Here is an 8,839-nt window from a genome sequence, read left to right on the forward strand (position 1 = left end):
AATGTTCAAAAAGGTTATCTTTCCACGGTTTGGGGTACCAAGGGTTGTCATTAGTGATGGGGGATCCCACTTTCACAAAAGAAGCCTTGAAGCCCTACTCAAAAAGTATGGTGTCTACCATAGGACTGGCCTAGCATACCATCCTCAGACAAGTGGGCAAGTAGAAGTGTCTAACCGTGAAATAAAGTCTATCTTGGAGAAAGTGGTAGCTAAATCTCGAAAAGATTGGAGTGATAAGTTACATGACACCTTATGGGCTTATAGAACTGCTTTTAAGACCCTTATTGGTACCACCCCTTATCGACTAGTCTATGGAAAAGCATGCCACCTACCTGTCGAACTAGAGTATAAGGCTTTTTGGGTGGTTAAAGAGTTGAACCTTGATGCTAAACTAGCAGGAGACAAACGCCTATTGCAAATCAATGAGCTTGATGAACTTAGACTGAATGCCTATGATAGTTCGCGTCTCTACAAAGAGCACACTAAGAGATGGCATGATAAGAAAATTTTGAGCAGGGAGTTCTCTATCGGTGATAAAGTTTTACTGTACAACTCTAGACTAGGTGGTCCGGTCCCTTTTCTGTCACTAACACTAACATGTTTGGTTCTATTGAGGTGATGAATGCAACAGGTGAGAAGTTCAAAGTTAATGGACAACGTCTGAAGTTGTACTATACTAGAATTCCTATTGGATCTGTGGAGGAGTTATACCTTCAACCCCCATCCCCTTCTGTTTGAGGGATGAAGCATTATGGTCGTGCGGGACCTTTATAAACCAGCGCTAATCAGGAGGCAATCCGATTTCTTTCCTTTTCTTTCGTAGTTTTTTCTAGATTTTTATTTTTTACTTTGCTAATTTTTGTAGTTTGGTGAGAGAGTGAGAGGGTGCTGATATTCCTTTCCAGGTTACATGTGTGCAGGATTGATGACAACCTGGAAAAGTGCATTCAAAAATACGAGCCACTGCTTACTGGGCATAGCCCGAGGCCATCGGGCGACCACACCGGATCGGGCCCGCAATGAAAACATGAAACGCATGAAAAAGGCAACCGCCCGATGGAATCGAGCCTGGACTCCCGATCGGGCAGAGTTCCGTCAACTCAAACTACGACAAAAAATCAAGGCATTGACAGACGCCCGATCGGGTCGGGCGACAACGCCCGATCGGGCTCGCAACAAGACATGTGAAGGCTAAAAAAATCGCCCCATCGGGCAATGGACACCCGATCGGGCCCGCAACGAATTCAAGTTTTGGAGAACTAACGGACAGACGCCCGATGGTATCGGGCAACTTTGCCCGATCGGCCCGCAACCGAACTGGCTGAATTTCCATAAAAAAAAAAAAACACGCCCGATCGGGCTCAGGACCCGGATGACGAGATTAAAGGGGTTTTTCCCCTTGTTTTCACTCACTTCCTCTCACACTTTCTCTCTCCTCCAAACCCTAACCCCCAATTTCTCTCATCTTCTTCTCCAAACCCCCTTTCCAACATTGAAGACCCTCACTCACATCTTCAAATTCTCACCAATTTTTCTCTCCCATCACTTTCTCCTCATCTCTCACTCCAGTTTCTTCAATTTTCTCCCACTCTATCACTCCCCTCCATCTTCTTCTTCATCTTTTCCACCATTAAAGTGAGAATTTGAGTGATACAAGTTTTCCCCTCTCTTCCCCCATTAGAGAGTGAGTTGAAGCTTCGAAATTTTGCACATTCCAGCATCATGTTCACAAGGCGACGAAAAACTACAACGGGCTCACAACCACCACCACCACCATCACCGAAAATCCCCCGCAATGAGACCTTCCCGGATGTCATCTTCTCCACAGAGGAACAAAGAGAACGATTTCAGTGCCTCAAGGGGCGCGAGGTAAGTCCTACAACTTTCCTTGACATCGAATTTTTGGATAAATTAGGTATTACCTCAGAATTTAGAGAACTTATGAAAATAATTGGCATGGAACCCCTCTTTACCGTTCATGTTAACACATACCCCGTGCTTGTATATTAGTTTTACAGTAGTTTAAAAGTGACCCACCCTCGCACGGGACCGATTTCTCATGTTTCATATCGGCTCCTAAATCGGGACTTCACCCTCACCCTCCCGGAGTTTGCTCGCATACTCCGTGTCCTCAATCGGGGGGAGATTGGGCACCTCCCTGACTATCATCACCGGGATCTTTACTATGCTATTACTGGGGATGAAACTGATTTTACCCTACAACATTGTCATGCTAGGTACATCCACCAACCCATCTTTAAAATTTGGGTTCGCTTTATGTCCAAGACTTTGTTTGGGAGGGTTGAAGGTCAACTCATTCGGGGGGATGAGATTTATCTGATTGGTAGTTACATGTACCGGGGCACTCCGTGCCTCTTTCACTACAATATCCCTCATCATGTTGGGCTCCAAATGGAGCGAATTTCCACCACTTACCCTAAGCGGCGCGCTGATGGCTCGTTGACCTCTCGCCCTATCGTGAATGGGGGGTTGGTTACTCTGTTTGCTCGAGCCATCTCTGTTTTTGATGAGACTCGTTATCAGTCGGTCTTAGGTCCTACCTTACTGGACTATGCCTACCTCACCCGCCTTCACTGGTTGGAGTGGAGTGGGGATACCTACCAGTGGCACGTCAACGGAAGGCCCTCCGTCGAGCTGCCCAACCCTTTGGCGAAAATCAAACCTGGCCAACCTCATTACCACCTTTCCATTGTCGGTTCTGACTTTCCCGCCCCTCGTCTCCTGATACTTGAGCGTACCTACCACCGCCGTCCACCCCATATCGAGGATATCCCTTCCTCTTCTAATGCTCCCCCTCCCCCATATTCTACCGTTCCTCTGTCTTTAGACTTTCTGGAGATGATGAGCATGCTCCAGCGGATGGAGACTGGCATTACGGCCAACACAGTGGCCATCCAGGGCATCAGCCAGCAGGTTGATGCCAATGGTGTACTTCTTCAGAATCTCAGTCAGCGGGTCGATACATTGGCCAATTATCAGCACCTGGCTCTGTATTCGATGTACGACGAGAACTGCCGCCTTCATCGCATTGCTGAGCATAATGCACACCCCTCTTGGTACACTTGGAACCCGAGCTACAGTCAGCCGGGCTCCTGTATCAGGCGCGGTGGTGAGTCTGATGGAGATGACGAAAGTGAGGATACTCACATGGATGACTGATATCCATGTTCCTCTTTCCCCTTGCTGCAATTCGGTCATTGCCACGTTCAGCTTGGGGGAGGACTTCTGTAAGTACTACTCTCACTTATAATGCTTTTTAGATAGATTAGTTTTATTGTGTTCTTAGGCTAGATAAGTTAGTTAATTCCTTAATTGTTTTTTCTTTTTATTTTTCATAAAAACAAAAACAACAAAAAAAAAATGAAATATTGCTGAAAAAATACCAAAAATACGAGTTGAACATGAATAGTCTAAATGCTTCCCTGTGCCCCGAACTTTGCCTTGAAAAATGCTTTAACTCATTATACTGGATAGTCGGGCATTCGTGATTGGGATGTTGTGATGTGATCTTTGATTGTCTTGGTCTTGAGTAGATTTTGATGATAAAACACCTACTTTAACTGCATGCTTGAACTGGTTACATTGTAAGGATTCATTCGAGCCTTCGGATGCATATTTACGTCCGAATTATCCTTGTGTGTTAGTTCCTCATATCATTCTTATCTTGACTTTGGCATTGTACTCGTCGATTTCTGATGACTTTGGACATTGTGCTGTGATAGAGGCGTTCAATTGTTTGATTTTTAGCCTCAGAATTTTTAAAAGAATCATTTTCCCTTCCTAGCCCCGCTGAGCCTAATGACTTTTTGGATCTATATTAAGCCACATTACATGCCTTGAGCCTTTTCAATGTTTATTGTCCGAAGCCTAGCTTGGGGGAGCATTCGTTAGGTTAGTACTATATTGTGTGGTTGATCTTGCGGGTTGATTGGAAATAATATGCCTATGTTGACATAAGGTGAAGTCAATAAGAGAAAAGAAAACAAAGAAAAAAAATTAGAAGATAACACATGAAAAGAATCAAGAAGTCACGAGTCATGAATAGGAAAAAAGAGGAAAAATCAGAACAATACATTTTGCTGAAAACTATCAAGGAGACAATTGTTGGTTGGTTCGAAGAATCTAAAGTTGGTCATTATTTTGGGCATGTGATTGAGGCCATGGAAGTTGTTTTTACCACACCTAGTTCTACTAGTGCTATTTGCTCCCCTTTTCTGGGCTTTTCCACCACATTCCCCAAATAATTCCAGTACCTTTACCCGAGCCCCATTACAACCCTCAGAAAGACCTTTTGAGCACTTGTTTGAATGTTAATTGGAATGATACAGAGTCAATGGCGAAAGTTGAAGTTTAAGTTTGTTATTCGAGTCGACTTGATTAGGATGAGCGATATTTTACCTTTTCTAAACACATGAGAGTGTGAGAGGGAAGGGATATTATGGTTGGGTTGGTGAGCATTCGGGCACACTTTATGCTCGCCACAAAAATTGAGAGTGACATCCTGGTGAGTCCCTTTTCAAGATGTGCAAGTTATGTATGGCTGCTATTTCGGACAATTTGCTTAAGTGATTGGTAGTCAAAAGTGATCTGATCAACTGAACACTAGTAGAATAAATGCTATTTGCTGCGCTGATATTGCTGCGGTATTACCTGTACGTAGCAATATAACACGCAAAAAAAAAAATTGAAAATTACAATATTGCTGCGGTTTCCCGTCAAAAACCCCGCAGTCAAACGGGCGAATTTTGAAAACATCTGGGCCCTCAGCAGCTAATATTGCTGCGGTTTCCACGTGGCAACCGCAACAATATATTAAAAAATTATTTTTTAAAATATTGTTGTGGTTGCCACGTGGAAACCGCAGCAATATTCGCTGGCAATCCAAAAAAAAAAAGGGACGCGTTTCTCAAACTTCTCACAGTACCCTCACACTCTCAAACTCTCTCAGTCTCTCAAACTTTCGACCCCCTCACACACTCTCTCTCTCTATCTCCTCCGGCGACACGTTCAGTCTTCCGGCGATTTCGCAACAACATTCCGGCGTCCCCCTTTCGTTTTCCGGCGTTTCGGTCCGGCAATTCTCCTCCGCCGCCTCTCTCCTTCGTTGCTTCAGCGAATCGACTCCGGTATTTCACTCCCCCTTCGTTTTCCGGTGCTTCTCCTCTGTCACTTCTCCTCCGGCGCCTCTCCTCAGATTTCGCAACACGTTCCTCGCCGTTTTGTCATCTTAGGTTAGTGTTTTTGTAAATTTTTCTTAATTAGTGTTTTATTAAATTTTTGGCTTAAATTGTAGTTTAAAATGATTAGTATAAAGTATATATATGCTTAGTTATAAGATTTGAGTATTAAAAACTGACTTTGTGATAATTTTGCTTTAGTTTTTGTATGCCCTAATATGTTATACGGGATTTTTTTTGTAATTCTTTGTTTAAATTGATATGAATGCAATGCCTTTATATTGATAGACTTACCAATGGGAGGGGAAGGGAAATCTAAGGAATGGTTTGGTTTTTTGTTTGATGATAACTTGAATCGCTTGAATGCGATTATTGTTTGGTGAATATTTGGAATCGCTTGAATGCGATTGTTTTTATGTACATCATATTGCCTAGATACCCGTTCAAGACTTACTCATTAGGAGTAAGTCTTGAATAGTCCCCGTTTTGGGACTGTTCTTAAACGTCACATCTCACTTAGGTGGTGAATGTGTGTTGATTCTTTATTCTAAGTGAAATACGGTTAGTCATTTCCCTAATTTGTTCTCCGGGTACATATAAGATAAACAATTATCTTTATCGTGTACTTGGAGAACTGTAGGGAAATGCTGCCGAATTTAATTAGAATCAAAGATGATACATGCATTCACTAGTGGGATTGGACGTTTAAGGATGGGTTAGGTTGGAGTGATAAGGACCCAATGGAAGCATGCATAATATTAGTTTGTTGTATGTGTTGGAGTTATGTGAATTTTAAATTGATAATAATTTGTATATATGTATGTGTTGGGGTTTTTAGAAATGGATCGAAGTTGGATGTATGGAAAGCGGAATACGTTGGAGTTCGTAGAAGGTGTGAATGAGTTTTGTAAACGCTGTAGAACATCAACAACTTACTTGCGAGGCTGAGATTTATTGTCCATGTGTTGATTGCTACAATGTGAATATGATTTCTGATATTAGGACCATAAGGGATCATCTTATCCGTCGTGGATTTAGGGCTGAGTATTATATTTGGTTTTGACATGGTGAGCAGGGAAAATATACTCAGAATAGGGTTAATGTTGATGTTGGCACTAGTAATTCATTAGAAATTGATATGTCGAATGTCGGGGTTGAGAATGAAGTTGTGGTAGAAGATCATGTTAGGATTGAAGGCGATGATGTAGTAGGTGATGAAAATGACAACGGAGATAATAGTGACACTGAGGATGAAGAGTTTGGTGATCGAATAGGTGAGATGTTGGAAGGGGCTCGTGACCATTTTAATGAGCGGCCACGAGTGTTTGACAGTTTGTCTGAAGCTGCTGGGAAACCCCTTTATCCAGGGTGTACAAAATACACTCAATTGAGTGGGATTTTAACTCTTTTCAACATAAAAGCGAAACATAATTTGACTGATGTAGGCTTCACAGAACTCTTAGAAGCTTTACATGATATGTTTCCTGAGGGTAATTTGTTACCAAAATCTACCTATTATGCCAAAAAATTAATGTGTCCTTTGGGTTTGGAATATGAGCGCATCGATGCATGTCCGAATGATTGCATGTTGTATCGAAATGAGTATGCGGACCTTTATGAATGCCCGAGGTGTGGTAAGTCCCGCTACAAATTGCCGGATGGGGTTGTGCCCGGACCGGGCAATACTGGGCCTTCTGCGAAAGTGTTGTGGTATCTTCCAGTTGTGCCAAGGTTTAGGAGGCTCTTTTCTATTAAAGAAGATGCACAAAACCTAAGATGGCATGCTGATCGCAGAAAGAAAGATGGGATGCTTAGGCATCCAGCAGATTCTCCTCAATGGAAAGCTATCGATTCCAGATATAGAGACTTTGGTCAGGAAGCTAGGAACTTGAGACTTGCATTGTTGTACGGACGGAATGAATCCTTACGGTACTTTGAGTAGTCAACATAGCACTTGGCCTGTTCTTTTAGTGATATATAATCTTCCTCCATGGTTGTGCATGAAGCGGAAGTATATTATGTTGTCTCTTTTAATTTCTGGGCCTAAGCAGCCGGGAAATGATATAGACATATATCTTGCACCTCTCATCGAAGATCTCAAAAAGATGTGGGACGAAGGTGTTATGGTGTTTGATGCGTATTCTAACGAAGATTTCAGGCTTCGTGCTATGCTATTCTGTACTATAAATGATTATCCTGCTTATGGGAATTTATCGGGTATAAGGTCAAAGGGAAAAAGGCATGTCCCATTTGTGAGAATGGCATGGAGGCTACACATTTGCCACATTGTGGGAAACATGTCTATATCATTAATAGGCAATTCCTACATAGTTCTCATCCATATCGAAAGAAAAAAGCACCATTTAACGGGTTTGTTGAAAATGGTCCAGCTCCTATACCGTTAACTGGAAAAGAAGTTTATAATCGTGTTAAGGGGATGGGAACAATATTTGGTAAGGGGTTAAACCTTCGGAAGACGATGGTGTCGTTTGGAAAAAAGAGTCTATATTCTGGAGACTTCCTTATTGGAAATATTACCAGTTAGACATTGTCTCGACGTAATGCATATTGAAAAAAATGTTTGTGATGCAATTATCGGTACTCTGTTGAATATGCCAGGAAAGACTAAGGATGGTCTTAAGGTTCGTAGAGATATGGAGAAATTGAAGATTCGGCCTAATTTATGGCCAAAGGTTAAGGAAAAGGCTAAGAAAGGAAAGGGAACAACAACGTATTTGCCTCCAGCTTGCTATACATTGTCTAGGAAAGAGAAACGATTGTTCTGTGAGTGTTTATATCGGTATTAAGGTTCCCACTGGATACTCATCTAACATGAGAAGACTTGTTTCCATGACTGATCTGAAATTAATTGGGTTGAAATCTCATACTGTCATGTGATGATGCAAGTGTTTTTGTCGATTGCAATACGCGGGATTCTTCCAAAACATGTCAGACTTGCTATCACGAGGTTGTGTTCATTTTTCAATACCATATGCAACAAGGTACTTGATCCTGATAGGTTGGATGCTTTGCAAAATGAGGTGGTGATCACACTTTGTCAATTTGAGATGTATTTTCCACCTTCTTTTTTTGACATTATGGTTCACTTAGTCCTTCATTTGGTAAGGGAGATTAAGCTGTGTGGTCCTGTGTTTTTAAGATGGGCATACCCTTTTGAGAGACATATGGGTTATTTGAAAAAGAAAGTGAAGAATCCAGCAAGACCAGAGGCGAGTATTATTCAAGGAACAATTGCCGAAGAGGTTGGATGATATTGTTCTTCTTATTTTGCTAAGGCTGTGACGATAGGTCTTCCAAAGTCGAGACACGAGGGTAGATTAGAAGGCAAAGGTGGGGTCGGAATGCGACATATTGCACCTTCATTGGATGAGTTGCATAAAGCTCATCTTTTTGTGTTGCACCATGTTACTGAAGTTAATCCATACTTAGAAAGACATATGCGTGAATTGCGTCACAAAAATCCGTCAAAAGGGGAGAGGGCATTGATGAATGAGCATAACAGGTCGTTCATTGACTGGTTTCACAATAAAGTAATCGGTGAATTGTCTGCAAATAACCATCATGTACCTGATACAATTAAGTGGTTGGCATACGGTCCACGTGACAGTTTTAACTCCCAT

Source organism: Beta vulgaris, chromosome 1 (assembly GCF_026745355.1).
Source record: "Beta vulgaris subsp. vulgaris cultivar EL10 chromosome 1, EL10.2, whole genome shotgun sequence".
Lineage (NCBI taxonomy): Eukaryota > Viridiplantae > Streptophyta > Magnoliopsida > Caryophyllales > Amaranthaceae > Beta > Beta vulgaris.